Genomic DNA, 16,857 nt, shown 5'->3' on the forward strand with positions numbered 1-16,857 from the left:
AATTATTCATGCTGATTCAAAACGTTGGCAAAGTAACAAGGGAAAAAGTAACTCTCAAAATCAATGGATATTTGTATGCCAAAAATGAGAAAAGCATGGCTGAAATCAGGAAAGCAACTTCATTCATAATAGCCCATAAAAAATAAAATACCTTGGTATTAACTTAATCAAATAGGTGAGGGATCTTTATGATGCAAACTCAAAAGCTGAAAAAGGAAATAAAAACGGAACTTAGAAGGTAGAAAAACATCTCATGCTTCTGGATTTGAGGAGTCAAATCATGATAATGGCAAAACTTCCCTAGGATAGCTACAAATTCAATGTGATGCTTATCAATATTACAAACTCATTCCTCAAGAAAATAGAAGAGGAATTCGAAAAATTCGTATGGAACAATAAAAGACTCCGAAGAGCAAAAATGTTCAACAGAAAGAAAGGTGTGCTAGAGGAATATCAATACCAAATTTCAAACTCTACTACAAAGCCATAGTAATGAAAACAGTTTGCTACTGGCACAAGAACATACCTCAGGACCAATGGAATAGAATTGAAAACCCAGAAATGAACCCACAGACCTATAGCCACCTAATCTTCGATAAGGGACCTAAGAAATAGAATGGAAGTATGACCTTCTACTGTAAATGGTGCTGACAAAATTGGTTAATCACTTATAGAAAATTAAAGCTAGATCCATACATATCACCCTGAAGGGGAAACAAAGGAGGAGCCTACAATGCTTGATAAGAAATGAACTCATTATCTTGCCCATGTAATTGAAACCACTCTGTACAGTATTTTCACAATAAAATCAATAAAAATTAAAAAATGGAATCCACCCCAAATGAAAGAAAGACCTCAGAGTCAAAGCAGACACCCTGAAAACATTTCAGGACAAATAAGGAGATAACCTATGTGTCCTTGGCACAGGCTGAAATTTTCTTAATAGAGACCCAGAAACACAACAAATCAAAGAAATGTTGGACAAATGGAATTGCATGAAATTGCAGAGCTTCTTCATGACAAAGCACATAGCTAACTAGATCAATAGAAAGCCTAAGGATTTGGAGAAGATCTTCACTAGCCATACAACAGACAAGGGTCTCATATCTAAAATATACCTGGAAATGGAAAAATTAAATCCCCCAACAACAAATCCTCAAAGAAGCTACTGCCCAATATATAAGTGGCTAATGACTAAAGAGAAACTTCTCTGAAGAGGAAAGAAGGGTAGCCAATGGATACATGAAGAAATGCTCATTCTTCCTAGCTACACTGAGATACTACCTAACCCCAGTTAGAATGGCTATAATGTAGAACTGTAATGACAAGACAAGCTGGACAACATGTCGGTGGGACTGTAATCTTGTTAAACCATGTTGGAAAGTAGTATGGAGGTTCATCAAAAGACTCCATATAGAGCTCCCCTATGACACAGAAATCCCACTTTGGGACATTTACCCAAATGATCAAAAACAAACCCATACTATCTCTACCAGCACCACTATGTTTATTGCAGTATTATTTGCCATACCTAAGATATGAAACCAACCCAGATGCCCCTCAGAAGATGAATGGATCAATAAAATGTGGCAACAACACTTGATAAAAAATGTACTTGTATTCTTGTCCATGTAATTTTAACTCCTCTGTATGGTATTCTTACAATAAAAAAAATGTGGTATATATACACAATGGAATTCTATGCTTCCATCAGAAAAAAAATGACATTGCCCCATTTGTTAGGAAATGGAAAGAGTTGGAAAAAATTATATTTTAGTAATCCAGGCCAATAGAAACATAGCTTCCATGGTTTCCCTTATTTGCAATAACTAGTATATGTTTGAGATAAACACAAACTGTCAGACAATTTGATTTTAAGTGAAATGAATATCAAGATAAGGACTCAAATGGTATTTCTTTCTTGCTGTTTTTTCTACCATATTTACAAGATGATTTCTTTGTTGTTTTTATGTCCCTCCACCAAGAAATAACCTCTATTTTCACAGTATTTAATGTTGAAATAATTTGGGGAGGGGAAGGAAAAAACATATTGGGATTCATGTGAACCCATTGCAACAATTACATATACAAGACGTTATGTCGAAAATCGAACTTTACAATTTTGGCGCAGGGGGACGGGGGGGGGCAGAAAGGGAGATGGGAAGGGATGGGACGGAGATACAAGGGAGGAGGCAACAATGCTTGATAAGAAATGTACTCATTACTTTGTTCATGCAATTGTAAACCCTCGGTACGTATTTTCACATTAAAAAATCATGAAATAATAAAGTAAAAATCCATGCCAACTTTTTTTGCATGTTGTGGCGCATGAACATTGGGCCTGGGCACTGTCCCTGTGCTCTTCAGCGCAAGAATAACACTGTACCACTTGAGACACAGTGCCATTTCTACTTTGCAAGAGATATATTGGCGCTAAGAGTCTCACAGACTTTTATGCCCAGGCTGGCTTTGAACCACTATCCTCAGATCTCAGACTTTTGGGTAGCTAGGATTTCAGCATGAGCCACCAAAGCCTAGATTCAAGACAAGTTTAAAAAAGGAAGCTTATTGAACCTTCTGGCTTTTTCTAATAAACAATGTTATTTTTCAGCATTAATTTATAACTGTGAGTAATTTTTAGGTGTAACTTGGAATTTTTTAATAGAATCACACATAACTGTTACTATTACTCAGTATCTCACAAAACCATTGTAATTGACTTTCCCCAAAGGCAATTATTACATACTATATTACTCATTATTATTATTACACTCTATATTGCATGTAGTGTGAAGTGAAAATAGTTTGGACAATTTCGTATAAATTAGTAGATGCTACTTTAGCATTATAAATTCAGAACTGTGATTTTAAATGAAGGAAAGAGGATTTCCGAGTTAAAGTGAAATATAAATATGTAATGTGTCCCAACAGAATCAAAAATTCTGAGTTCATACAGACAAAAATATTTTCTTTCCACTAAAGTCTTTGAAGTAATACCATTGGAAATAATGAGACAAGAGGAGGAAGAATTAAAATCATGTCAAACAATGTCTGTTTTTCTGCTAACCCTCCACTATGAAGACCTGCCCATTCCCAGTTGTCACAAAATTTCAAGTGTCTCTCTTACAATCTATTTGGAAAGTTCTAAATCACTGACTATTTTTGTAATTTCTGTTATATGAAACAAAACATTGACACAAAACAACTGAAATAAAATAAACACATATGTTGAAGTCACCACAACTGGAAAAACAGCCAACAAAGTAGAACTCCGCCAGGAACAAAAACATGTTTTGCCCAGTTTTTTAAAGCACAAAAACCTCAAATACATGTTAACTTGGAGTAGAGCCATAAAGAAACTGTCTCAGAAATATGGTTGCATTAATTTGTAATTAAATTCATCTAGATGTAACTAATGTAGCAAACCCCTTGAATTGATCAAATTGTTTAAAACAAATGTGACTGTATTCAGAGTGAATCTGCACATATTTAAAAGAATAAAATAACAAAATCAAGGCATACTTAAAAAATTCAGAAAAGCAATGAATAAGTGCAATATTATCCATATTGAGAACTAATTCCTACTGATTTAACAACAAAAAATATGCAACTAATAGAATCTGAGCAGTATACAAGAGTGTATATACTTTAAACTATTCCAAATTACACTTTGTAGAAGATTGAATGTGGGTAATCTAAAGGAGAACATCAACACATGATATAAATGAAGTTAAAAATCTCATGAAAAGAGAGAAGTAGTTTCTGGAAAATAATAGCTAACAAATGGTGGTCAAAATTTTTCTAGTACTGACAAAATTGCATACCTATTTATTTAGATCCAAAAAAAGACCCCAGTTACTCAAGGTGATTTGAAACTTTGGCAAAGTAGCAGGATACATCTGTAACATTATTATGGATGTTGACTCAGGCATGAAATTCATTTCTTCTTTGATCTGACAAATGAATATATGAAAGAATATATCTTCTCCAACTAAATATCAAGACTTAACTAAAGATATCACGAGAGAAGTCATTATGTAATCTGTATTGCAACTGGAATAAGAAAAAAATCAGTCATAGTGATTCTGAATTTATTGTAAATGTTGATGTTTTTCATAAATTATTCCCTTTAGTTTGTATTTTCAAAATATTGGGTTACATGATGTATATTTTGGTAACTAATTTTGAATGCCTCCTTAAATTTTGTTCTGTGTATAATGTCTCTCTTTTGTTCCTAACCTAGGAAATGATTTTGATTCCAAAAACATTCTAATAACCACTATTTATAATTCACAAAATCTCATAAGCATGACACCAGTAAACATTGATTAACATTTTGATACCAGGGTCTCAGGACTTATAAGGCCTATCTGCATGAGTTACATTGTATCTAGATTCCTCAGTCTAAATTTAGCCACTGTTAAAAAATGTTTATATCTTTATTTGTCACCCATCAGAGATTAAACATGAGTATAATGCCTAAGGAAAACGATAAAGTAAACAAATGCAGCAGAGAGTAACTCACTTGTTTAAAGTCAACCTATCTCACCAAAACATTCTAAGCATTACCTTACAATGTGTATTAATCTCATGAAGGGAATGGGGAATATGAGAAGAGGACTAAGCAAGCACTGTCTTCAAAATATATATAAATTGGATTTATCTCTATATTTCACTATAAACATTTCTGATTAAAAACTGTTTGAATAATTGATTTATTATATATCCTAGTTTCATATACCAAATTACATTCAGAAAATGGGATATAAAAATTAACTAAAGAAAGTCCTGGCAGAAAAAATGGCACCTCTATACTATGTGACACACAATTCTGTGGTATTTCATTATGCCTCCATTTAATGAATGTGATTGTTTAAATGTTTCATAAAGTAATAATTATAATTGATCAGTGTATTATAATCTAATTATTTACAATTTTATCCTAGAATCATTTAAGAACTTCCCATTCAATAATGACATACATCACATTCCATTGGTATTCTATGGATAGGAATGAGTTTCTTAGGATCTCCTGCCATTTGGAGGTGGCAGGATCAGGATTCGAACTGTGGACTCCAGATCTCACCCGAGGATAGGGAACTCACTGGTGTGTTCAAGAATAACAACAAGACCAATGATTAGGCACAAGTGGCTCTCAAATGTCCTCCTTGGTACTTATAGGGATGTAATAGAAGGATCATGGTCAAAGTCACCCTAGGCAGAAAAGTCCTTGAGAGCCCTGTCCAACTTCAGGGCCAAAAAAGCCAGACATATAGCCATATGACTCCAGTGTTGTAGGGCTAGCCTTAAGTAAAGCAGCTCCTGAGTTCAACGTCCAGGAGTGGCAACAAACAGACATACACAACAATCTGTGCAGCCAATTGCCTAAAGCAGGTCACCCTCAGCAGCCTTTATTTACATTTTATTATGAGGCCAATGCAGGAACAGGCACAAACCAAGCATGGGAAGAGAAAATCAGGTTTCTTAGAAGTAACCAGTATTCAGAAAATTAAAATTGGGGACATAAAATGGTAGCATAATTATGTAAAAACAACCATTAAGAAAAAGTTGAGGGGGCTGGGAATGTGGATTAGTGAGAGAGTGCCTGTCTAGCATGCAAGAAGCCCTGGGTTTGATTCCTCAGTAGCACATTCAAGAAAAAGCCAGAATTGGACTTGGATGTCAGGAGGAAATAATGGAACACTTCCCAGTCATGAAGTCTTAGGCAGTGTGTCAGGACACCAACATGCTCTTCACACAACCACAGAACAGGAAGACTGTATCTTTCCCACTTCTCAGGGAGCCGAGGGCCCCAGAGTCAAGACGGCAGAGCCAGTTTCTAACTCAGGTGCTTGGATCCAGAAGAGAAAGGGCTCTGACTCTCCTTGGTCTGGGAATTTGCCTTAATGATGTGGAGAATGAAGGAAGGAGAATGGACTGGCAAAGGTAGAAGTGCCTTCAAATCTGACAGATGGATAGTCAAAAAACCCACTCCTGATCTTACTTATGGTAAATAATGCTGCAATAAACATAGTTGTGCTGGTAGGTTTAGTGTGGTCTTGTTTGTAAACATTTTGATAGATGCCCAAAAGTGAGACTGCTGGGTCATAGGGGAGCTCTATGTGGAGTAATTTGAGGAAACTCCATACTACTTTCCAAAGTGGTTGAACAAGTTTACATTCCCACCAACAATGAAGTAAGGTTCCCTTCTGTCCACATCCACTCCAGCATCTGTTGTTATTAGAGTTCTTGATTTTTGCCCTTCTAACTCGGGTGAGGTGGTATGTCAATGTTGTTTTGATTTGCATTTCTTTTATGGCTAGGGAGGTTGAGCATTTCTTTATGTGTCTATTGGCCATCCTTCTTTGTTCTTCAGAGAAGTTTCTCTTTAAGTCATTAGCCCACTTATTTAATGGGCAGTTGTTTCTTTGAGGATTTGTTGTTGGGGGATTTGATTTTTTGAGTTCCAAGAATATTTTAGATATGAGACCCTTGTCCGTTGTATGGCTAGTGAAGATATTCTCCCAATCTGTGGGCTTTATATTGATCTTGCGAGCTATGTCCTTTGCCATGCAGAAGCTCTGCAACTTCATACAATCCCATTTGTCCAACCTTTCTTTGATTTGTTGTGTTTCCGGGTCTCTATTAAGAAAATTTCGGCCTGCAGCATGGAGACCTAGGGTTCCTCCTATTCCATCCTATTCCATCATGTAATGTTTCTGAGTGTCTGCTTTGACTCCAAGGTCTTTGATCCATTTGGAGTTAATTCTTGTACAGGGTGATATATAAGGATCTAGCTTTAATTTTCTACAAGTAGTTAACCAATTTTGCCAGCACCATTTACTGAAGAGGCTGTCATTCCTCCATTCTATTTTTTTAGCTCCCTTATCAAGGTTAGATGGCTATAGGTCTATAGGTTCATTTCTAGGTTTTCAGTTCTATTCCATTGGTCCTGAGGTCTGTTCTTGTGCCAGTACCAAGCTGTTTTGATCTAATCAAGGAGCATCGGAGTTCTTCCCATTATCTAAGCTCAGTTTTGATTTCCTTTTTCAAGATTTTAAAGTTTACATCATAGAGGTCCTTCACTTCTTTAATTAAGTTAATTCCTAGGTATTTTATTTTTTGTGGGGCTATTAAAAATGTAGTTGCTTCCGTAATTTCAACCCCACTTTTCTCATTGTTGGCATACAGAAAAGCCATTTATTATGGGGGGTTAATTTTATGCCCTGCTACTTTGCCAAAGTTTTGAATCAGCTTGAATATATTGGGAGTGGAGACTATGGGATTCTTTAAATACAAAATCATGTCATCTGAAAAGAGGGAGAGTTTTATTTCTTCTTTCCCTATTTGTATCCCCTTTATGTCAGCATATAGCAGCATTATTTATCATAGCTAAGATCTGGAACCAACCCAGATGCCCTTCAGTAAATGAATGGATCAAGAAAATGGGGAATATATTCACAATGGAATTCTATGTCTCCAGCAGAAAGAATGATATTGCCCCATTTGTTAGGAAATGGAAAGACTTGGAAAAAATTATATTAAGTGAAGTTAGCCAGGCCCAAAAAACATAGGTCCCAGGAATTCCCTTATTTACAATATCTAGTATATGTATGAGTCAAGCAGAAAATGTCAGATAAGGTGATGTTAGGAAAGTGAACCCTAAGATATATATTTTAAATGTTGGTTTTCCTTCATATATTTGCTTCTAATGCAATTATAAGATTATTTCTTTGTTGCTTTGTATGTCCCTCCCCCACAGTATAACCCCTGCTTTCACTGTATTTGATGTCAGTATAATTTGTGGAGAGGAAGGGGAAAAACAAGTCGTTTATATAAGGATACAGGTGGACCTGTTGCAACAATGAGAAGTACACGTTGTCACATTGAAAACGAACTTTTCAACTTGGGGGGGGATTGGGTTGGGGGGAGGGAGGATGGGAAGGGTAAACAAAGAAGGAACCTGCAATGCTTGATAAGAAATGTACTCACTATCTTGCCCATGTAGCTGTAACTCCTCTGTACAGTATTTTCACACACAAAAAAAAAACCCACTCCCTAAGACCAAAGAGCAAGGCTCTCTATTGTTAACCTAAAGGTAGCCTGGGGTTCCCTTCACCTGAGGAAGGAAGTATAATTAGTCATTGTTTGAAGAGGCAGATAAAAGCCTGATCCTTGCGTAACTCTGACAAATGTTTTAGGTTACCCCTCATTGGTGGCCGTGTCTGGAATGATTGAAGTGGTTTTGCAGCTCACTTACCTGTTGAGTGTGTAAATTCTGCCTCCTAATCCTGTAGGCCTAGGTCTCTTCACGTAGTCTGGCTTTTGAAACTGTTTTCTGCCTTCAAATATTGTTACACTGGAGTTCTTCCTGCTAAAAGGGCTATGGCTTAGAAGCTGAGAATTTCATATGAACCCAGGATTGTTCAATGATGTTTCTTGCCTGCTTTTATAATTCAAGAACGCTAAGAACATTTAGAGTGCAAGTAACTTCTCATTACCAAGGGAAACACAGGAAGCTCTTGAACATCTGACCTATCAGCAATAGAAGTCAGTGCCATAGACGTTCCAGCCCTGACTGGCTTCATCCTGTGATCCTCAGACTTCAGCCTCCTGAGCTAGGGTGATGGGCATGAGCTACTGGTGCTCTGCTAGGTTCAGAACTGTAATAACATTGGCATTACAAGTCAACTGCTTATCACAAAGGTCTTGGGCAGCATATTAGGCCTTTCAACATTGGACCTTTCAGACACAAGTTTATAATACTAGAGTGAGAGGCTATGGGTATGGATGGGCTACACTTCAACCTTGAGCTCTAACTCCAATTCTGGTGTACATGAACATTCATTTTTTCCAGAGAATGTTCTACTAATTTACAAATAGGAATAGTAATTTGCTTAAACCTCACTTTTTTCCAGTTTTGTGTCTCAAACTCAAGCCTGGGCACTGTCGCTGAGCCATTCAGCTCAAGGCAAACACTCTACCACTCGACCCACAGCACCTCATGTGGTCTTTTTGTGATTCATTGGAGATAAGAGTCTAACAGGTTTTCCTTGCCTAGGCTGTCTTTGAACTGTGATCTTCAGATTTCAGCCTCCTGAGAAGCTAAGGTTCCTGTTGTGAGCCACAGGCAATGGCCTGCAGTTTTTGCCAGACCTGTGGCTTGAACTAAGGGCCTAGGTACTGTCTCTGAGCTCCTTTTTCTCAAGCCTAGTGCTGTACCACTTGAGCCACTCCACAGCTTCTGGCTTTTTCTGAGTATGTGGCAATGAGGATTCAAACCTTACCATTCATGCATGCTGAGCCAGCTCTCTATCACTAAGCCACATTTCTAGCCCCACCCTTACAATTTTATCCATCAACTTGCCTATCCCCAAGAAAAGGCTTCTGAGTAATAATCATCTAAAGAAATTCATATAGGAAGGTTCTAAAGATAAAGAAGACAAAGTTCCTACTTGGGAGAAAACCCTAAACATGTGAAGACTGTGACAAATGCTTCCATTTAATTATGTATCATGTTTCAACACTTAATAAAATATTAATGAAAAAAACAGTCAATGTCCTAAATTATTGTGTATAAATTTTAATGTTACATGTAAAACATGTACTAAATATTATGTGTATAAAATACTAAATACAGTAAACAATAAATAAATGAAAAGTGAAAAATCAAATAAATACAAAATCAATAATAAAAATTATAATATATAATAAACATACATATGTAAATATATATCATATATTACACATATATAGAAATATTTTTCCATTGCAGGGACTTCATTCTGAAGCTGGCAACTCTAGCCTGAATTTCTTATCCTCAAGGACAGTGAGCTTTGCCTTCACCCATGATGCAAAAGAGATACCTTGATGGTGAGATCAAATCCCAGCAATGATGGAAATACTGGCCCCAGTTCCAAGACAGTGACTTAATTTTTTCAATGGAAGTAGTTTTGTTTATTCAGTTACGTATTGAATATTAAAAAAAGCAGTGTAGAATTTTGCACAGCTTTCAGACACCTTTCTCTTAACCCCAAAATACTTGTCTGACCACTACTTTTTTTCATTTTTTATTGTAAAAATGTTGTACAGAAGGGTTACATTTAAATGAGCATGGTAATGAGTACATTTCCTATTGAGCTTTGTTGCCTCCTGCTTTGTTTTCCCCCTACCATTCCTTCCCTCCCATCTCCACAACTACTCTTCCTGCCGAGTTCAGTGACTTAATTTTTATTTTTGAATTTGCATGGGGTTTGAACTCAAGTAGTGGCAAATATGCACTTTCCCTCACATTGGAACATATTTACCAAGACTTTGAGTTCAAATCGCAGGATAGGAAAGAAAACTGGTAGAAATTCAAAACAAGGGAGTTTTATTTCTTTTTTAGTTTAGTTAAATAATTAATTAATATTTTTATTTATTCTGTATTTTGCCAACATGGGGCTTGAACTCAGGTCATGGCAACTCTGCCTCAGCTTCAATCGCCCTAGGGTGGGGCATCCTCTGACCCATAGGCAATCTAGGGATCCTTGGCCCAGAGGGCTTTCAGGAAGAAAAAAAAACATAGCATAGCACAAAAAGTGGCAAGCTGCAGAGGGCTGAGGATTTTCCATTTTTTTCTTTGCACAGTGGCCATCCTGGGTCTGAATAATATGGCGGCAAAGTGGACTTGACCTGCCATATCTGAAGGCCGGCATGCTATCAGGGAATCCATAGGACAACCTGTGAACATTGGCCCTGGGTTCAAATCCCAGTCCTGACACCAATGGCAGGAGATCACAAGAGACTCATTCCTATGCATAGGAATACCAATTGAAAGAGTAGTTCATGTTTTGGTCTAGTATAAAATGGATGCAATAATCCTAGGACGCTGATTGATCTTAATAAGTTATTATGCATGAAAAGAATAATATTCCTTCAAGGGCGGTATAATACATGCCTAAGAGTTGGTAAAAATGTCTTAGGTGTCATGCAATCATAGATAGATGGCTCTGGCACTCCTTACTAATATATGTTTATTTGTATACCACCCTCTGCCTATCCATGTATCACTGTTTTGGCCAAACCTGGAGCTCGATCTCAGCACCGGGAAACACCTGACAGCTTCATTGGCTAGAGGCTGCCATGCTCACACTCATCCATTCATGAATTGGGCTTGCTAAACCCTGAGTTCACGTCCCAGCACTGCCAAAAATTAATGTTGGAGTAAGAAGCCAAGTGTGACACATGTTTTATTTTTCTGTGAGAATCCTGGGTGTTAGGCATGATGGAGAACTTATTTACAAATCTGGATGCTGTGGTAGGATATAAACAATGTAATAAATGGTAGAAGGGTCATCAGAGTCAATGAAATAAATGGTAAATAAATGAATAAAACAAGAAATAATATGAATAACCCCATCCTACAAAATATGGTCTGACTAGCTGTATGGAAGTATAAATCTTATCTTTAAAATGGATATAAGGAGTATGTTTTCTAGCCCTGAGGCTTGAATTCAGACTTAGGGAACAGGCCTGACTTTTGTCTTCAAGCATGTTCAGATTCCCTTCCGTCACAGTGCTGCATATTTACCCAGACCTTGAATTCAAATCCCAGGCCTGGCAGAAAAAAATGTCATGAATTGCAAACCAGGGAGCTAAATATTTTTTTAATTGAGGGCTATTGGAGAAGCCATAGTCCAGCACAGCAACATAGGCCTACAGATCGAATACAGTCATGCCACTTCCAGATTGTGCGAGACACTAAGAAATTCATTCCCATCCACAGGAATAATGATGGTATATTATCACTGTCACAGTTGAATGACATGCTCATGAATGATACTTGTACACAATTAGACTTTATGATTTCAGTTGGCTGATTGATTTTATTTAATATCTTATGAAACATTAAAAGAATATTATTTCTCAGGGACACAATAATTTCAGGACACTGATTTACTTAATACTTTATTAAAGATAAAAATAATAACATTTATTTATTTATTTTTGTGGATCCTGGGGCCAGAACTCTGGGCCGGGTATTCTTCAGCTCAAGGCTAGTGCCCTATCCCATGGTTTCCATTATTTGCAATACCTAGTATATGTCTGAGTAAAGCAGAAAAGATCAGATAAGGTGATATTAGGGAAATGAACCCTAAGATATGTACTCAAATGTTGTTCTTTTCTTTCATGCGATTGTTTCTAACACATTTATAAGATTGTTTCTTTGTTGCTTTGTATTTCCCTCCCCCACAGTATAACCCCTGCTTTCACTGTACTTGATGTCAATATAATTTGTGGAGGGCAAGGAGAAAAACAAATCGTTTAAATAGGAATACAGGTGGGCCCATTGCAACAAAGATGTACAAGTAGTGATGTCAAAAACGAACTTTACAACTTTGGTGTGGGGGTGGGGTGAGGGAGCAGGGAGGATTGGGTGGGGGGGCAGAGGGTAGAATGGGAAGGGATGGGAAGTGGAAACAAAGGAAGAGGCTACAATGCTTGATAAAAAATGTATTCATTATCTTGCCCATGTAATTGTAACCCTCTGTACATTATTTTCACAATAAAAAATTAAAAAATAATATTATTTACATGAAGGCATACTAAATACCCAAGAATTGGTAAGAATTTATTATATATAAGAGAACAATGGATAGACATCTCTGGCACTCTGTGAAGATATATGTATTTATTAGTGTACTACAATCTGTGTGTCAGTCTGTTTTTATTTTGTCAACCACTGGTGCTCGATCTCAGAGCCTGGGAACTGCCTATCAGCTCAATTTGTTCCAGGATGGCATGCTGACACACACACATTCATGAATTTGGCCCTTTAGGCCTTGAGTTCAGATGCCATCATGCCCAAACAATGAATCATGGAGTAAGAAACTGATGGTGGCACATGTTTTCCTTTTCTGGGAAATTCCTGGTGTCAGGTATAAGTGGAATACATATGCACATATGTATATCCTATTTAATCAATGTAACCAATGTTCTATGTGCCATATTAGTCAATAAAATAAACAGTCAATACATGTTGGGTTTTTGTTTGCCCCTGAAAGATGGATGGGGCCCAAGGAAAGGTAAGTGCGCCACTCGCCATTCCCCAGTCTCCCTTAGCCCAGGAGACATTCAGACACAGTGGGAAGTCAAGTCAAGCAAGAACTCGTTTATTACCACATAGCAAGCACCATTTAAAAGGAAAAATTGCGAGGCATGGAAGGGGAGGGAAAGGAACCAACCAATCACTGTAAACGTCACACCCTATCAGGCACCTAAGCTATATCCAATCAGTTTTTAAGGTAAACAATTGGCCTGTGCCCACTCAACTTCCTTTCAGCACCATCATTGCTGCCCATGTGCCCCATAAACACATGAATAAAACAAAAATAAAATTAATAACTCCCCTGAATGCAATCTGGAGTCAACCTATGCATGTAAATATAAATCATATATTTAAAATGTACACAAATAGGATGTATTCTAGTACTGGGGTTAGATTTCAGATGTAAGGAACAGACATGAATTTCTGGGCTTCAAGAAGGCTAGCTTCCCCTTTCAAAACAGTGCAACAGAATTACCCAGACCATGAGTTCCAATCCCACTCCTAGCAGAAAAAATGGCACCTTTATATTATGTGACACCCAATTCTAATGTATTCCATTATGCCTCCATTTAATGAACATGATTGTTTAAATGCTTCATAAAGTATTGATTAAAATCGATCAGGGTCCTATAATGTAATTGTGTATAATTTTATCGTAGAATTATTTAAGAACTTCCCATTCAATCATAACATACATCATGTTCCATTGGTATTCATATAGATAGGAATGTGTTTCTAAGGATCTCTTTCCATTTGGAGGTGGCAGGACCAGGATTCGAACTGGGGGCACCAGCTCCCACCATTTTAACTCGAGGAGAGAGAACTCACTTGTCTGTCCAAGAATTGCAAGGCCAATGATTAGGCAGGCACCAGTGGTTCTCAGCAGTCCTTATTGATGTTTACAAGGCTGTGATAGGAGGATCATAGTCAAATTCACACTAGGCAGGGTAGTCCTTGAGATCCCTGTCCAACTTCAGTGCCAACAAAACCAGAAGTAGAGCTGTGTAGCTCCAGTGGTAGAGGGATAGCCCTGATTAAAAGCAGCTCACAACACACACACACACACACACACACACACACTGCAGTCTAGTCAGTCTAGTCACCTATCTGTTTATATATTGGCCATTCCTAGAGCTTGATCTTAGGTCCTCAAATTTGCCCGCCAACTTCTCTTGCATCAGACTGGTGTACTAACATTTAGCCACCCATGAAGTGGGCCTGCTAGGCCCTGAGTTCAATTCACAGAATTTCCAAAAACTTAATCCTGGTGGAAAGCCAATTGTCCCACTTATTTTCTTTAATGGTTAAAATCCTGGAACTCAGGAATGATGTAGAATGCATAGGCAAATCTATGTCTTATGTAATATGGTGCAAAAAATATTATATGTGTAATCTTATTCACTAAAATATGTAAGAAACAAAACACAAAAAAATGAATACACTAACTGCAACATGCAGTAAAAATGTGTAGGTCAATAAAATTCATGTACTTAAAATATATATGAATATTATTTTTTCGAGTGCTAGGACTTGAATTCAGGCCCTAGAAACAGGCCTGACTTTCTTGTCTTCCAGAATGGTGATCTTCCCCATCCCCCACAGTGCTGCAGATTTACTCAGATACTGAGTTCAAGTCCCAGTCCTGGCAGAAAAAATGGCATGAATTCCAAGCCAAGGAGCCTCATAATTTTTAAAATATTTTAATGTATGTATGTATGTATGTAGGTAGGTAGGTAGGTATTCTTCTTTTGTCAAACACAGGGCTTGAACTCAGCTCATGGCAATTCTGCCTCAGCTTTGATAACTCTAGGCTGGGGTGTAGCCACTGGACCCACAGCCGAACCTGGTTCCTGGGACCCAAAGGCTGACAAGAAAAAAAATAATGTGACCCAGGGAAAAACAAACAAACAAACAAACAACTGGCAACTTGCAGATGGCTACCAGTTTTACATTTGTTTTCTTTGCTAGGTGACCATGCTGCATCTCAATGGCCTGGTTGAAGAATGTTGGTAACTTGGCATTACTGAAGGCTGGCGGACTACCAGGGAAGCCATAGGCCTACATGGCAATTTAGGCCCTGTGTTTTAAGCCGGGTCCTGACCCCTACCAATGGAGAGAGATCCTAAGTGTCTCGTTCCTATTCATAGGAATACCAATGGAAGATTATGAATGGCAAGGTTGAAGTAGTTGTTTCTGAATACTACTATATAAATATAGTGATTTTAGGAGGTTAATGATTTTAATGAATATTTTTGACAAATTCAAAGAATACTATTAATTACATGGACACAATAGTTTCAGGACAGTGGTTGATTTAATCAATAATTAAGGATGAAAACAATACAATTAATTATATGGAGATATACTAAATACCCAAGAATTGATAGGGATGTAGCCTATATAACTGAATTATGTATAGACATCTCTAGCACTCTATAAAAATCAATAATTATTTTTGTTCTACCATCTGCAGGTCAATCTGTTCTAATTTTGTCAACTCCTAGAGCTGGATCTCAAGTTCTGGAAATGCTTGTCAGCTCAGTATGCCTCAGGCTGGCATGCTGACACTCCTCCATTCATGAATTGGGCCTTGTAGGCTGTGACTTCAGATGCCAGCTCTCACAAAAATTGAATCGTGCAGTAAGAAGCCCATGGTGACATATGTTATCCTTTTCTGTGAAAGTCCTGGGAATCAGGTGTGAAGTTTCATACATAGGCAAATCTATATCCTATGTAATAAATGTAATAAATATTTCATGTGTAATAACAGTCAATAAAATAAATGGTAAATAAATGAATAAAACAAAAAATAAAATGAATAAGTACACTAAGCACAATATGGGGTTAACATATGGGGTTCGATTTCAGGGCCTGGGAAGTCCCTGGAAGCTGAATTGGCTAGAAGCTGCTTTGCTGACAGCCATTCATGAATCCAGCCTTTTAAGCCCTGAGTTAGATCCCACCACTGCCAAAAAATGTAATCTTGGAGTGAGAAGCCGAGCGTGACACATGTTTTCTTTTTCTTTGAAAGTGCTCGATGACAGATAGGATGTATAATACAGATGCTAATCTATATGTTATGTAATAGGATATCATAAATGTAAAAATGTCATAGGTGGAAGAATTGTCACTACAATAAATGAAAAACAGATTGAATTAGAAGTGAATCATTCTAGATAAAATTAGAAACAAAAACTATAGGCTGTGGATTAAGTTTAAAATTTTATTAAGTATTACCAGAATAAAAATGTCATTGAAACATAAATACCTAATAATTGCTAGTAACACATGATGCATAATTTAATAATGTATAGACATCTGTCTCATTCTATAAAATATGAAGTTATGTTTATGGATGCATGTACATATATAATAATAATAGGATATTGAGTAATTTAGTTAATGCTTTACTAATTGGTAACTGGGACACATCATTAAATGGAGATATAATTTAATAAGTAATAATTGGTAGTAATAGCTATAAAATAATAATATACAGACATCTTTCTTTGTATATAATGCTTATATACATCAATCTCTATCTATTTATATCTCCTTCACGCTAAACATGTGAAGACTGTGGCAAATGCTTCCATTTAATTATGTATTATGTTTCAACACTTAATAAAATATTAATAAAAATGAGTCAATATCCTAAATTATTGTATTGAATTTTATTATAGATGTGCAAATTGTGATAAATATTATGTGTATAATAATACTAAATACAATAATCAATCAATAAATGAATAAAAGAAAAACAAAAT

The sequence above is a fragment of the Dipodomys merriami genome, unplaced genomic scaffold (assembly GCF_024711535.1).
Source record: "Dipodomys merriami isolate MVZ:Mamm:240054 unplaced genomic scaffold, mDipMer1.0.p SCAF_537, whole genome shotgun sequence".
NCBI lineage: Eukaryota > Metazoa > Chordata > Mammalia > Rodentia > Heteromyidae > Dipodomys > Dipodomys merriami.